Below are 13,826 nucleotides of genomic sequence, written 5' to 3'. Positions count from 1 at the left end.
AGCCTCCTCCACCCTCCAAAAAAATAACCTGAGCATCACGTTCCTATCGCGTATTGCTCAGCCTGGTTGTTTTCCAGCTGAATTCCCAGAGGGTTTTGTGAGGGCATGTCGGAGGTGAAATATTTCTCCTATGTAACAGGAGGGATGGGAATTTCCAGGGTGGGGGAGGGCACGGGGCCATCTGAACCCACCAGAATTAATCCGAACCACCAGAATTAAAAGAATTTTTTAAATAATTAATTTAAAATTAAAAGTGTAGGGCAGAGAGGCTGTGGGGCTGGCTGGGGCTGGCTCCAGGGCTCCCCTCAAGGCTTTTCCTGGCTCTTTCTCCCACCCATTCCCAGGCTCAGCCAGCCCTTGAGGCCCTTTCTGTTTTGCTACCGTGAAGAAAAGGAGAAGGGAAATAAAAGAAAGCAAAGAATAAGGTGGGCAGGAGCAGTTTTTGAACAACAAAGCCACGGTATGCCTGGATTTTAAAATAATAATAAGAAGTAATCAGAGACAAGACAAGGATTTAAGAGCTTGAGAAACACAATAAAGACATTGAGAAGAGACTCATCTTTACTTGCTGATTCAAATCAAAAGACAGGTGTGTGGGCTACAAAACGTTTCTGCCTCCCATAGCCTCTGAGCAGCTGAGGGAAAGACATTCAGCCCTTACCACAAAAGACCTTTCTAAAATGGGACTTTCTGTTTTTGCTGAGAATGACATTTCTCTCCTCATCCCCCACATTAAATCAGAAAATCCCCTTGCACAGCAGAGCAGGTAGGGGAGATAAGCCCCATAACTTGGGTGAAGGTGCTATGCCCTATGTCAGCAAGTGCTCCAGGACCTTCCTGCCTTGCTGGAGCTCCTAGGGCTGGAGCTCTTCTTTTGCTTCTCCACGTGGCAGTTTGGGAGAGGACAAATACCAGAGCTGCCTCTGGCCTTGCTGTCTTTGCTTTTTTTCCATCTGCTGTGCCAGGGGAGCACGGGGTACAAGCTGGGGCTGAGCCTGATGCAGCTTTAAGGAGCAGAAGCAAGCCCAAAGGATGTTCTCTCCAGGGGAAGGGGGCTTGTCCTGACTCTCCATGCCCTGGCAGTTCCTGGTAAGCTTGGTATTGTGGATCACTCACCTACTTTTCTCTGTTATTCCTGGGCAGGGGGAGTTGGCTGGCCCTGTGGGGCAGGAACAGGCCAGGGGAAGGCTATAGGACAGCCAAAAATAGGGGGTACATAGCTGAGTAGCAGTCTATAAGAAGCCCAGCCTGAGCTAAGAATAGGAGGGAGTATTAAAGTGGGATAGTATGTGGAGTATTTCTGGAAGCATGTGTTAGGGCTGTAAATGGGGAAGCAGAGGGGCTGACTCGGGATTTTCTGCAGTACAAGTGATTGCTGACCTCGTGGTACAAATGAAATTACTACAAGAGCTGCCAGAGCAGCTCCCTGTCCTCCACTCAAATTTCTGGTCCCTGGTTTTAAAAAAAACAAAACAAAACAAAACAACAACAACAAAAACAAATCCCAACCCTCTGGGATTTATGATTCTGTCAGCAGTGAAACCCTAACTCAGCACTAGGTTGCCAGTTCTGGTGGGCTTGTTCCTCTATGGTATGGAAGTGTTCAGGGGCTTGGGGTTGTTTTTCTGTTTTGGTTTGGGGTTTTTTTGTTTTTTAAAGACTTTGAGCTTGATTGCACATCCAAAGCAATTGAATAAAATGAGACCCAGCCCTGGCTTTCACTGGGACAATGATCAATCTGCTCTGAGCAGCTTTTAGCAAGAGCTTGGCAGAAGAGCTGCATTGAAGTTGGGACCACTTTGTTGTGGTGAGGACAAGACTTCACAAGCTTTGCAAGGAACTCTGTCAATACTTACGGGTTGTGCTGCTTGGATTGTGGCGACTAGTTTTTGGGTTGGGGTTGAGGAAATGCACATTGTGGGGTGAGGCCTTCCTGCCCTATATCTGACAAGCTAAACCAAGCCAATGTGTTGTGCATCTGGAAATGCTGGGAGCAAGAGGAAGTCTCACTCTGGATCAGACACTTGGTCTCTTCTTCTCTCTCAGAATAAGAGGGCTTTGGGGGGACTGTAGAAACCTGTTTGTTTACAAGGCCACTCCACTAAATTTCAGAGGGTGGAAGTGCCCTATTTTCCTTCCCACTCCAGATGTACTGCAGAAGCAGCTAAGCCAGGAGGGTCCCTGGTGAGTTCTTCATGTGGAGTAGGACAGGCAACTTGATGGTTACAGGGCAACTTGGTGACAATGTTTCCTTCTTCCCAGCCAGAGAAATCAATGTTTTTCTAGATCTGAAGCTGTTTTTACCCGGGGAACAAAAAAATGATGGTGTTGGGTGGTCTTCATGTAGCAATTTTCCATCATCAGCTCTCTTAAAGATCACAGTCATCCCACATCCTGCAAATCCCTACCAAGGGACTTGTCATGCTACTCCATGTTTATTTGGATGCCAGTTGCACACTGCAGAAAGCAGCAGCACCATGGGATGGGTTTGCTTGTTTCTGAAGTTGCCAGGTAATGGAGGAACTGTGGCCAGGGAGGGCTGGTTGGCTGAAGCCACATTCCTGCCTTAGAGCAAAGTTCATGGGTAGGAGTTTCCATGTAAGTGGTGGTAACTCCCTGCCTCATTGCATCACTGTGGTTGAACTTATCTGAAGTGTCATCATTAATGCTCAATCTGGACTCTTAACTGCTCCAATTTTCTGAGCATGCAGAAGCAAAGGGCTCAGTGTTTTGTATCTATTATTTGTTTCAGCCTTTCCCTTCTCTGCCACTATGTTCATTGACCCTTTTTCTTCATCTGCTTCGGTGGAGTTCTCTCTCCCCATTGCAAAAATTCACAGGTCAGGCTTGAGCTGATGGTCGTAGGAAAGAAGCTCCTGAAGCTCTGCAGGTACATGTGCTTGGTGAGCACCTTGTACCTCTGTACCACAGGTGACTTGCACCCATTAGAGTCACACACCCATGTGTGTCACGGTGGTGCAGATGTTTGAATTCCCAAGGAAAAAAGAGCATTTCTCGTACTCTGCAAGAGGTTGCACGGTGCTCCCAAGCCCAATCTCCATCATACCCTTCCTTCTGGGATGAGGGAGGTGAGAGGAGCACTCTGAGGTGTCCTTGTCATATGAGTGCAGCTTGTCCAGAAACAAGACGTGGGTTCTATTGTAGGCTCATAAGAAACACAATGCCTGCTGAGTCTTCCCCTGAAAGAGAGGGAGCTGATTTGGGAGGGTGCAGCTCATCAGGAATGCACTTCCTTCATCTCTGTTGGCTCTGGGAAGCTTTCATGATTATGTACAACCAGGATAAACAAATGAGATCAGAAACCCCCTGAGCAAAAGCCGTGCTGGGACGAGTAAAGCTTTGCAAGGTCCACGCTAATCCTGTTCTGCAAAGCACATGCCAGACACTTGGCACTTTTTGCATTCATAGGAATGAAGTCATGTCCCTGCTAGCCTCCATCTCCTCTGGGGGTATTGATGGGCCCTACCTCTCAAAGCTCTTCCCTCTGTGAGCCTGCCAGGGGTGCAAGCTCATGGCTGCCCTAGGAAACCTGCCTCAAAATAGGTTTGGGTTTTTTTCTGGCAATGTGAGGCAGTGAAGCCTGGTTGTTATTCTTAACCCTTGGGTTAAGCAAGGTAGCAGTGATGTAATGGAAGAACTTTGCTCTGCGTGCTGTCATGGCAGCTCTGAAGAATGGCTCATCCCTCAACAGAGCTGTGGTCATCTGCACTGCAATTTGTGTTGTTCTGTTTGTTGCTGGAAAGGGGGGGGTGGCCCCAGTGCTTCTGTTCTCTTGATCTTCCCCTGGCATCAGCAGTTTCTCATCAGCAAAGTGAAATGCTCTATTTCCACACTGCCAAAGACAATCTGTTTATTTCCTGTTGTCCATCCTGCTGGGAAGCCAGAGCAGGCTCCTCTCCCTCCCACTTAACTGTGAGTCCAAGGCTCTGTGCTTTGCCCAGCCTGCCCAGTCCCTCCAGTCCCTTTGGTGTGGGCAGGATGAGATGACTGTGGCTGTGTTAGCTGGCACCCCTACAGATCCTGGGCAAAGCCATCCAAGGATAATGTCTCTCCTTTTGTGAGTATCTGGAGACTGATATGGGCTGACTTGGCAAGTGCTTGCCTGGAGATGTTGATCCTTGAGTAATTTCTGCCTCTTTGGGTCCCAGTTGGAGGCTGCCAAGCAAAATGAGCTGGACAAATATCTGAAGGGGCTGCTTTACTGGCTCCTGAGAAACCTCACTCTCTGCTGTGTTCCCAAAGCATTAGGAATTGCATTAATGCTCCCCAGAGCCTCGCAAGCACAATTAAAGTGTTGAGCTTTAATTTGCCTCTTCTTCCCACTTGCTTGTCTGTGTCATTAAGGGTGAGCAAACCAAAGCCTGTCCACAGACTCCACCAAAAGGCAAAGCCACTGGAATGCCTGCCTGGCCTTGTAACTCACCTGTTTATGTACAAGCTATCTCCAGCTTTGTTTGGACTGGGTTGGACTGGGGAGGTGTGCCCAGAGGAGCTGCTGGGAGAGAACGGTGCTGCAGATAGCAGAGGGAAAGTGCAGTATTGTTCTCTGCCTGGTGTCAGGGCTCTCACCTCACTTGAACCCAGCTTCAGAAGCATGCTGGCAGAGATGGATGTGAAGAGCTCTGCCAAATGCTAAGAAATAATTCAACTGCCTCTCAGTGAATATCCATCATACCACCAAACTTCTGAAGGCTGATATTTTGGGTTGCTGTTCCAAGAGTTGCAGAAGCAGCTGAGGTGCAGTAGAAGACCAGTCTGTGAGCTGCTGTGTCTGGTTAAGCTCATCTTTACAGCCAGAGAAGCAAAGATAATGTTGCTCTTGCACATTCACCTTCCATTCTTTCCTCCTGAAGCCATCAGTGCAGGGCAGGTTTGCTTTCCTTTTTTTTTGTAGTGTCAGAATGAAAGTCTAAATTGCAGTAGTTAGCAAACCATGCTGAATCAGGGTAGGGTGAGCAGCATAAAAAATATTAGAAGATAACTGATCATGCCTTATATGTTGACTGCAAGTTAGGTCACTAAGGGTTCATATTCTCCTCTCCAGATCAGCATGTGATTGCTGGTGAAATCCAAAACCAGGAGGGAAAGTGGAGCAGCAGCCAGCTGGGGAGTTGGTACCTTCACTGGTGCTCCTTGTCCCCTGAGCAAGTGCAGGTCACTGATCACTGATGTCTGTCTGGTGGCCTTTCTTCTGAGCCCTTAGCTCAGTGATCTTAAGCTTCCCCTGGGCTGTGAGCCAGGGAATCAGACCTATCAGCTGCTTGTTTTCTCCACAGAGAGTTTAAATTGCACTTGGGAACCCAGGTCTGCTCCTGGCCTCTTGGTTCACAGCTGGTGGAGGCCCCCAACTTGCTGCTCCTCTGCTTTTTGAAGACTGGGGGGGAAATGAGTTTCCACTGCACTAAACACAAGGCAGGCACACTGTAAACTTGTAAAACTACTTGGAGAGACAAACTAACCCCCCAACAGCAGTGCAGGGACAGATGTAAGAAATGGAGGGGTGGGGAAAACACTGTGTGGTCATGCAGCTGGGGTCACAGCTTCCAGTGGTCCTGCCCTTGCTCTGAAATAAGGACAGGAAAATGCCATTATTTTGAATGGTTCTGCTTGGCTGATTAATGCTCTGCTCTTTGGTCAAGTGGGATGTGACCAGGAAGGTCCAGGTTGGACCACTTGGATTTTTGCTCATCTCTGGAGTCTTTTGGTGGGTGGTTCAGTTCTGTTCATACCCTCACAGGCAGAGGATTTACCCACTGGAATATCTGCCCTGTGCTGCTCTTCATGTTCAACAACTACCCTTGATCCTACAGTCTGATAAAGCTCCAGGAACCAACTCACCCTGCCCTGATAAAACTGCCCATGCTGGTGCTCCAGCCCTGCACACGTGGGCACAGCCCTGGGCACAGCCTCTGCCTCTCCTGTGTGTTGGATTCAGCTCATCCCCAGCTCTGTCTCTATTGCTTCTCCCATCCCAGCAAAAACAAGTGCAATCTGCTCGTGTGTATGCTCTGAGAGCCCTGCCAGGAACAAAGAGAAATTCAAATATTTGCATTGGGTTGTTTCTCTTTCCATCCAGGCGAAAAATGAAAACTTCAGCAGAGCCTTTTGATGCTGAGCTCAGGGTTTCCACCACACAGGTTCAGATCCTCACCAAAATCCTCACCCAATGAACAGTCGGGTGTTAACTTCGGGGATGAAATGACAGGGGGTGATTGAAATTATGGCCTTTAAAAAAAATTGGAAAATTGAAAAAAAAAAAATCATACTTTCCCTCTGTCTGATAGGAAGTCTGCATGGAGTTTCCCACACAAGAGAATTTCACTGTGAACTCTGGAGCTCTGATATTGATTTCTGTCCTAGTGCCTGGGATGCAAACTGTTGTTTTGCACACAAATATTTCAGAGCTGTACTTCTTTGGAAAATCCTTAGGAAAATCCCAAGCTCAAAGCCATGTGAAGGCCTCAGGTTTCTCTGGGACTGCAACACTTTTCTTTTGGCTGAGCTGATCAAGGAGACAAAGGTGTTTGCTAACAAATTAATGAACTTCAGAGCTCTACTTCTTGGTATCTAGGAAGCTGCTGTGATTCATCACTTTGTTAACCAAGGAAACAGGATGGTGAAACAGCCCCAAGTATGAACTAGCTCAGAAAATGAGCTGATTTGGTGTAAGCCTAAGGAATCCCACACTGTTCCCTCTTGCAGGGTCTGCTTGGCTCTATGAAACTTGAGGTGGTGGTTGTGGAGCTGGAATATGCAGGATGGGAAGGGATGGCAGAGGTTTCTGCCCTGGGGTGGCATTTATGCTCCTCCTGGCTCAGTTCAGAGGGATAGGAATGATGTGCTGGTAGCACTTGGACTGTAAAATGACCTGGGAATGTCACTGGGGCGTTTTTGGTAGGATATGCAAGCAGTTTTTGTCAGTTCTTGCAAAAAATTCTGTAATCTGTGGCAAGGATTGATTTCTAACTGGATGGCACCTCCATGACCTCTTTGTGAATTTTTTTTTTTTTCCCACCCTCCTTGGCCTCTTTCTTTGCATTACTTTGGATCTTGTGTCATGCCTGTGACCCAGAAAGTCACAGTGCTCTCAGCCTTTCCTAGCATCACTCTGGATTGGATAACTACCTCTCCATGACAAACTTTGATTGCCTTCTTAAGTTAATTTAGTATTTTCCATTAGTCCCACCTTGAGTTCTCTGGCTCAGAAATTTCTTATCAGGAATTCATTAGCCCTGAAACTTAAAGAACTGACTCTTCAGGCTTAAATACTGTCTATAATTACCTTCTCTTTGTGCTCTGCTTTGGAAGACATCCCTAGTGTTTCATTTTACACAGCAGGCAGTACTCCCCTAATATTATAACATGCAGTTAAATCTTCTCTACTTTAGGGAACTAAAAAAACTATCAAAAGATTGCAATGCTTCAGAAAAAAACTTCATGTCAGAGCTGAAGGTTTTTTTGCTTCTTTTGTCCTGTTCATTGTTTGCAACAGAGACAAGAAGTGCTGTCAGAGCCTGCTTCAGCTGCTGTCTGTATTTCCAAAAATGATCCATTTTGGCAGGCTCTTTAAACTGCTTCCTTACTTAGGTCACTTCTGAGATCATGTAAGAGCTGAGGAATCTCCCAGTAGCCTGCTTCTCTAAGTACTCTGCCCTGTTTTACCTCTAAGCTCAGCCTGACACTTGACAGTCACAGTTATTCAGGATGGAATAAATGCATTAAAATATATCTATTCTAGGCAGAGAGTAGAAGGTGGGTAGACAATACATTATCCCCACTAGAAATGCTTAAATTCGATTTATTAGCATAGCCTGACCCTAACATTTGCTGACTGACACCTTTGACAAGTGGATAGCAGAGGGCTGCATCTATTATTGCCCTTGGGTCTGGAGCACTGGCAGTGGGGAAAGGTCAAAGACACAAGGGTAAAAGGAGATAACTTTGCTAAACAAATTTCCTTTTCCAAGATAAATGAAATGCAGGTTTAAAACAAGTGGCTATGTGTGCTTCATTGCCTATTTAAAAGCAGTTGATTGATAAGAGTTCTTGCAATAAGCACAAGGAGTATCGTTGAAAACTTCCTGGAAAACACACATACAGAGCAGAGCTGTTACAATGAGCCTCCTGGTAAGAAAGGTGGTAACTTCACTTTAATGAAGTTAGGTAAACAGTAGAGAGGCCTTTTTCCCTTGGAAAAGAGGGGCAGGAAAAAAAAAAAAAAAAAAAAAAAGAGCTGTTACGTAAGCCAGCAATGTACAAACTGCATTTCTTCTTATTTTGTGTAGTTGCAGAATAGACTTAATGCTGCCTTTAATCATTGCACATTGTGAAGCTGGAACATCTTCATTATTTATGTTCTCCTGAAATCTTTCACCTCTTCTTCCTTGCCAGAAGTAATCAGACAGGCTATAAGGTATTCTGGCAGCCTTGTAGTCCAGCTTCCCAGTGGTTCTGCATTCCCACTTGCAACTTCTGTCACCCCAGCCAGGAGGCACTGCCTAATATTGGCAAATCTGTTCTGAAATGCTGGGGAGCTGGCAAGAGATTTGCTGAAGAAAAGCCACTAATGGCCAACCTAAATCCAGAATGTGGGGTGCTATTCAGTAGGAATGCTAAATAAATCCCTGCTCTTGCCCTGCGTGGTGATGCTGTTACCTGGCAGATGCTGAGCTGATAAGCAGGGCACACAGGACATTTCTCATGTGATGCAGCCAGCGTGTGGCTCCTCTGGATCATCAGGGAGCTGGCAAAGCAATTATAAGGAGGACACTTGATTCATTGTGTCACAGCAGATGTGCTATGATTCAGATAAGGGTACACTCATGTTGTTAAAATGCTATCATTTGCTCCAGGGCCTGTTTGTCCCTGGTCTTTCCAACCAAACCCAACCACACAGAACTTCTGTGATCAAATTAGGCAGTTTGGTTTGACATGGGTGTGTTTGTGGGTGGCAACTCTTATCCTCAGTGACAGTGCTGGCACCCAGTGCCTGATGATGTTTGCATTTTGCCTCTGGGATGTTTTTATATATATTTCTTTAAGTGCTGCTTAGGTACGGGGCACCCTTCCTCTGAAGCCCACTACAAAAAAAACCCTAAAACTCCCATTCTCAAGATATAATCCTCCCAGCTCTCACTCACATGTCATGAGCAGAATGAATATGCACACATGAGAGAATGAGTGTGCATCTTGCTATGGCTAATTCTCCCTACCTGTGTTTTTTCTGTGCCAGAGTCACAGGGACAGCCCTTCTGTGCCTTACACAACAGTGTGTACCCACTCAGGTATCAGAGATTCTTTTTTATCATGGCCTTAATTTGGTGTCCTGTGACACATTAGACTGATGCCACAGTAGTTAAATGTCTCTCAAGCTGATTCTCCTCCTAACCATGTTGCCTGGCATTAGAGCCTCTGCTGGCACAAGTCAACATGATAGGAATTGTTTTATCTGGCTTGAGGCTGCTGTCAGAATGTGATATTGAGTTGGGAAGGGTTGAGTATAGTCCTAAAGCATAAGACCTGAGGACTATGAAGTGCTTGGAATTTTCCACAAAAGATATTATGTTGGTTAAAAGATTAAGAATATTGACAGAAAGATCTGATTCCCAATATAAACTCTGAGATCTGATGACAATTTATGGCAAGAAAATCCTAGTTTTATAAACTACAGGATAATGTCATCAAAAGATAAGTTCTCTTAAAACAAATAGTCCCAGTGTTCCCCTACGTGCCATTTAAACTCTATTCTCCGGTCTATTTTTCCTCTTTATTCATCACATATTGCTTCTGAAGGAGAACCTCTCTTAACTTGTAATCAGTATTGTTGGAATGATACAATATAAATTATTTAAACCAAACTGACTGTGATGATTTAAATGTAAAATGCATTGTATTGCTCCCTAGACTATTATATCTATACTAGAGAATTTGAACAAGCCATTAGGATCTGAGATGTTATGGGTCAGGCAGACAATAAGTGCCAAACTAAAATAATAGGGGGCTTTCTATCCCTTTTGAATTCCCCAGTGCACACACTGCCAACCTCTTTGTTCTTCTCTGGAACTCATACCTGTTCAGCCAGCAGCACCCCAGGCCTTTCTGTGGCCTCTGCTACTGCAACTGATCACCACTCCCCACAGTGCTTAAGGGATTTCATCCTCTCCTCTTTTTGCAATTCCACTCACCCTACTTTACAGGGAGAAAAAGACCTGGAGGGATTAGAGAAGTTGGTCTATTTTCATTTGCCAGCATCGTTATCTTTTTGTAGTTGCAGAGGTGCCCTGAGCTTCCCAGGAAATTCACTGCAAAGCAGAGAGCACACAGGGCTCCTTAAATGTGGGTTCAGACTCCCATTCCATGCCCTGCCCATGGGGTCAGACTATTCATGATACAGGGTTAAAAATGTATATAATATTTAGGCAGAAATAGCTTTGTTTACTGTATTTTATCAGGTGATTCATTTAAGGCCACATTCTGGTTTCTATGTGTTTGGCTGATAAATTCTGTTTACTTGCAGTGAAATGAAAGGAGCTGCATTTAAATACAAGCTGGTGTCAGTAGCTTGTCACATGGGGCCATGTTTTCTGTCACTGGATTATATTAATGATGATATTCAAGCCTTGAAGCTGCAAAAAAAGTGTCCCATCCTAATTACATAACCTCAGCTAGGACTTTTGGTAATAAGTGAGTGGATGAAACTCTTCCTATGAATTTCTCAAGAGTCAGAAAGAGCACATTGGCATCCTGCTTGTTATGCCATGTTAATTTTAAAAAGCTCTTGTCAACCAGCAAGGCAATAGCTTGTTTTCCCCCTGGGTTTTGCTAGGTTAATCCATGAGTCATGCAATATTTGACTACAATTTCATGAGTCATGAGAAAGCTCCACAGCCCTCTCTTCTTCTGGATGATCTTGCTGTCTGATAGTGCCAGGTCGGATGTCTTCTCAGTGCCTGGATGTATAAGTGCATCCTGCAACATTATATAGTGTCAATAAAACCAAAATCCTTTCCTGGGAAACATGAGGATAAACCTGGCATATTTCAGAACAGCCCTTGAAGCTTTTACCTCACCCTAGGGATCTCTCTATGGACAGAGAATCCCTAAATAAGGTCAGACTTTTTCCTCTTGCTTTCAATCAGGTGTGTGTTTTTATTTGAGCCTTTACCATGTTGCATTTGACAAAAGGCAAATGCAGAGAAGGGTACATTTCTGATCTTTAATTGGCTGTAACAATCACTGCATCACATTTGCTCCCCAAATCAAAGAAATTATTGGATTGAGAAACTACATCTTCATTTGGTTTTGCTTTGCTTTTTGGGGGGGCTTGGGGGTTTTTTTGTTTGTTTTTGTTACAAAAAATTAGTTCAAATGCACTAAAAACTTAAAAACTTCTCTGGAAGTTTCCAGTGGAAACTTTTCCTCCCTGTCATTTGCTGCTTCAGGCTTCTGTGCTGGAGAATTGTCCCTCTGGTTTCCTAGAAATGTGCAAGGATGAGGTATCATTGCTTTGGAGTGTTGCAACGCAGGGACAGATCCCAGCTGCTCCCTGTTTCAAGCAGCAAAGTTCAGACTCACTGCAGGGTGCATCTGTGCCCAATTTGATATTTTGGGGAGACAGCCTGTCCTTGTCAGTTGAAAAAGCTGGCTGATAACAGAGAGAGCTTTTTTTCCCCCCTTCTTCCTATCTAGGAATGGGAGGAGGATGATAACTTCCAAGGCCTGAGTTAGGAGTAACTGCTCATCCTGGGCTTTTAGGGAGGGAAATTCAGCCTCTGCCCAAAACCAGAACACTGAAGGAACATCACAGGAAGGGGGAGAGAGCTGGATGCAATGTTGCTTGCTCATCCAAGGCCACAGTTTGACCTTGCCTGTGTTGTTCCTGCCAGATGTTTGCCCAAGCTGTCCCAGGACTGTGCTCTGCTTCCCAGGCATTCTGCTCCTCTCCTGAACCATCTGGGGGAGGAAGAGAGCTTCTTCCTTGCTGCTGAAACTCATCATGCCTTCTCCTTTCTCCCGTGGACATCTCTCACTGTTGCAGCTGTTATTTACACATGTCTGTAAATAATGGAAACTATAATTTCTGCCCTGGCTTTAACATGGGATGAGTAAGGCCTTGGTTGAAAGAATTCCTACTTGAAATTGTATATGCTGCTGGTCTACTTGAAAACACAGACACCTCCAAGCCAGTTAGTCAAAGGAGAAAGGTTTTATGAACAGTCTCCTCCCAAGGCAAAGCTGGAAGCAGGCAGCCATCTCCAGTGAGATGGTCCCAGGCTCAGTGCTCCTGGTTGTGCCCCACCTCCCAAATGATGCCCCAAACCCCAGAAAGAGCCCATCTGCAAAGAAAATTTCAGAGAATCTTATTTTCAAGCCATTGCAGGTCTTGGACTTCCCAGGTCAACAGTGGAGAGGAAGAAGTGATTTGTTTCTATGAGCCTGCACACTTCTGTGGCTCTTTGCCATAACCCAGCAGGGAAAGGGTGTGAAACCTGCTCTGAGCTGGGCAGGGTTTGGAGCAGGAAAAACAACAAGGCTCTGATTCATAACAGGTTCGATTCAGGCTGCTCTGGGAAGTCACTGCTGGCTTCTAATATTTTCGTTTTCATAGGTGATTTTTGTCTTCAGGCTGGTTTGGGGAAGGTCAAAGACACCTGAGGTGATAAATGTGACTCCACCTGGACTGCTTTGGAAAGAGTTATTTGAGCTAAGAGGTTCTTTCTGACCATGGTTATCAGCTCTCTTCTGGAGCAGGAGGAGATGATCCTTAAACTTCTGGGTTTCCCCTGGGTGAATCATGTCCCCACCCCACATGGGCACTGCCAGGCTGAAGGCTGAGCAACCTCCTTCAGGTCCTCTAAATATATGACTCCATAGACATGAAAGATAAGGGACATGACACTCCTCCTCCTCCTCCTACCATGAGGTGAGCAGTTATTTTTAACACAGAGGTCACCAAGCAAGGGTCACCAAACCATTGGAATTGCTGCAGAGGATGCTGTTGATTCGAGTGGGCATTGGAGGGGGTCCCAGAGGACCACGGTGCAGCTTAAAGTGAAGTCTGTATCTCTTCCCAACAAAATTTGGCTTCACCAGGATTGACAGGAGAAGCTCTACAGATGGCATGAACCAAAGTGTGTGTGTGGATGGGGAGGCAAGCTGAGGGCTGATGAGCATGTGTCTGTTCTTATCCAGGACAGAGATGTCATCTTGCAAGGAACTGCATGATACCACCTGCTGATTTAGGAACAAGCAGTGTTCTGGCAAGAAATAGCTCCCAATTAGCCTGAAAACAGACTGCTTTGGGTGGAGGATTTGCAGATTGTCTCTTATTTATTGGCAAACCTCATTTTAATATAATCAGCTGTTTGACAGGCAGGGTAGGTAACGGTCCTTGATTTGAGCACTGACACATCTGAACACTGAGTACAGCCCTTAATGCCCAGAGTCCTCTGCCAGTCACTGAAATGCATCTGATATTAAAATGCAAGGGGAACCTAGGAAGCCTCTTGCCAGAGCACCTTGCTGAGTCCATTAAGACTCCACCTTCAATAATTCATAAAATCTCTTCAGTGAGCTGGTGTGTATGTGTGGGGAGGGGGTAATAAAACATCTCAGACCTTGCCTGCCAGCATTAATTGAGTGGCCAGTTAAATCTCTCAACAGTATTAATCAATAAAGGGGCCCACAGTGCAAATAAATCCAGAACATAATATGACAGGGCTATGGAAGTGAGGGAAAGCCATTCTTCTTCTCCCGTGGGTGAGGGGAGGTGCAGTACTGCTCCTGTAACTGGTATTTGAATAACC

At 45.5% G+C, this 13,826-nt stretch overlaps 1 protein-coding gene across 3 annotated transcripts in view; it reads left to right on the top strand.

The window, feature by feature from the left end:
* Positions 1-954: 954 nt before the first annotated feature.
* The window catches only part of ULK1 (unc-51 like autophagy activating kinase 1), a 93,838-nt gene continuing 80,966 nt past the window's right edge, over positions 955-13,826 (top strand). For 2 of the 3 annotated variants that reach the window (XM_071763033.1, XM_071763032.1), the window contains exon 1: positions 956-1,089. The gene's annotated coding sequence lies outside the window, so the exon portion shown is untranslated. Of the gene's footprint in view, positions 1,090-13,826 lie in introns of all 3 variants that reach the window. The other variant, XM_071763031.1, reaches the window with a different exon arrangement.

This window comes from Heliangelus exortis, chromosome 19 (assembly GCF_036169615.1).
Source record: "Heliangelus exortis chromosome 19, bHelExo1.hap1, whole genome shotgun sequence".
Taxonomy (NCBI): Eukaryota; Metazoa; Chordata; class Aves; order Apodiformes; family Trochilidae; genus Heliangelus; species Heliangelus exortis.
Note: the sequence above shows the minus strand (reverse complement) of the source record. Positions and strands in the feature narration are given on the sequence as shown.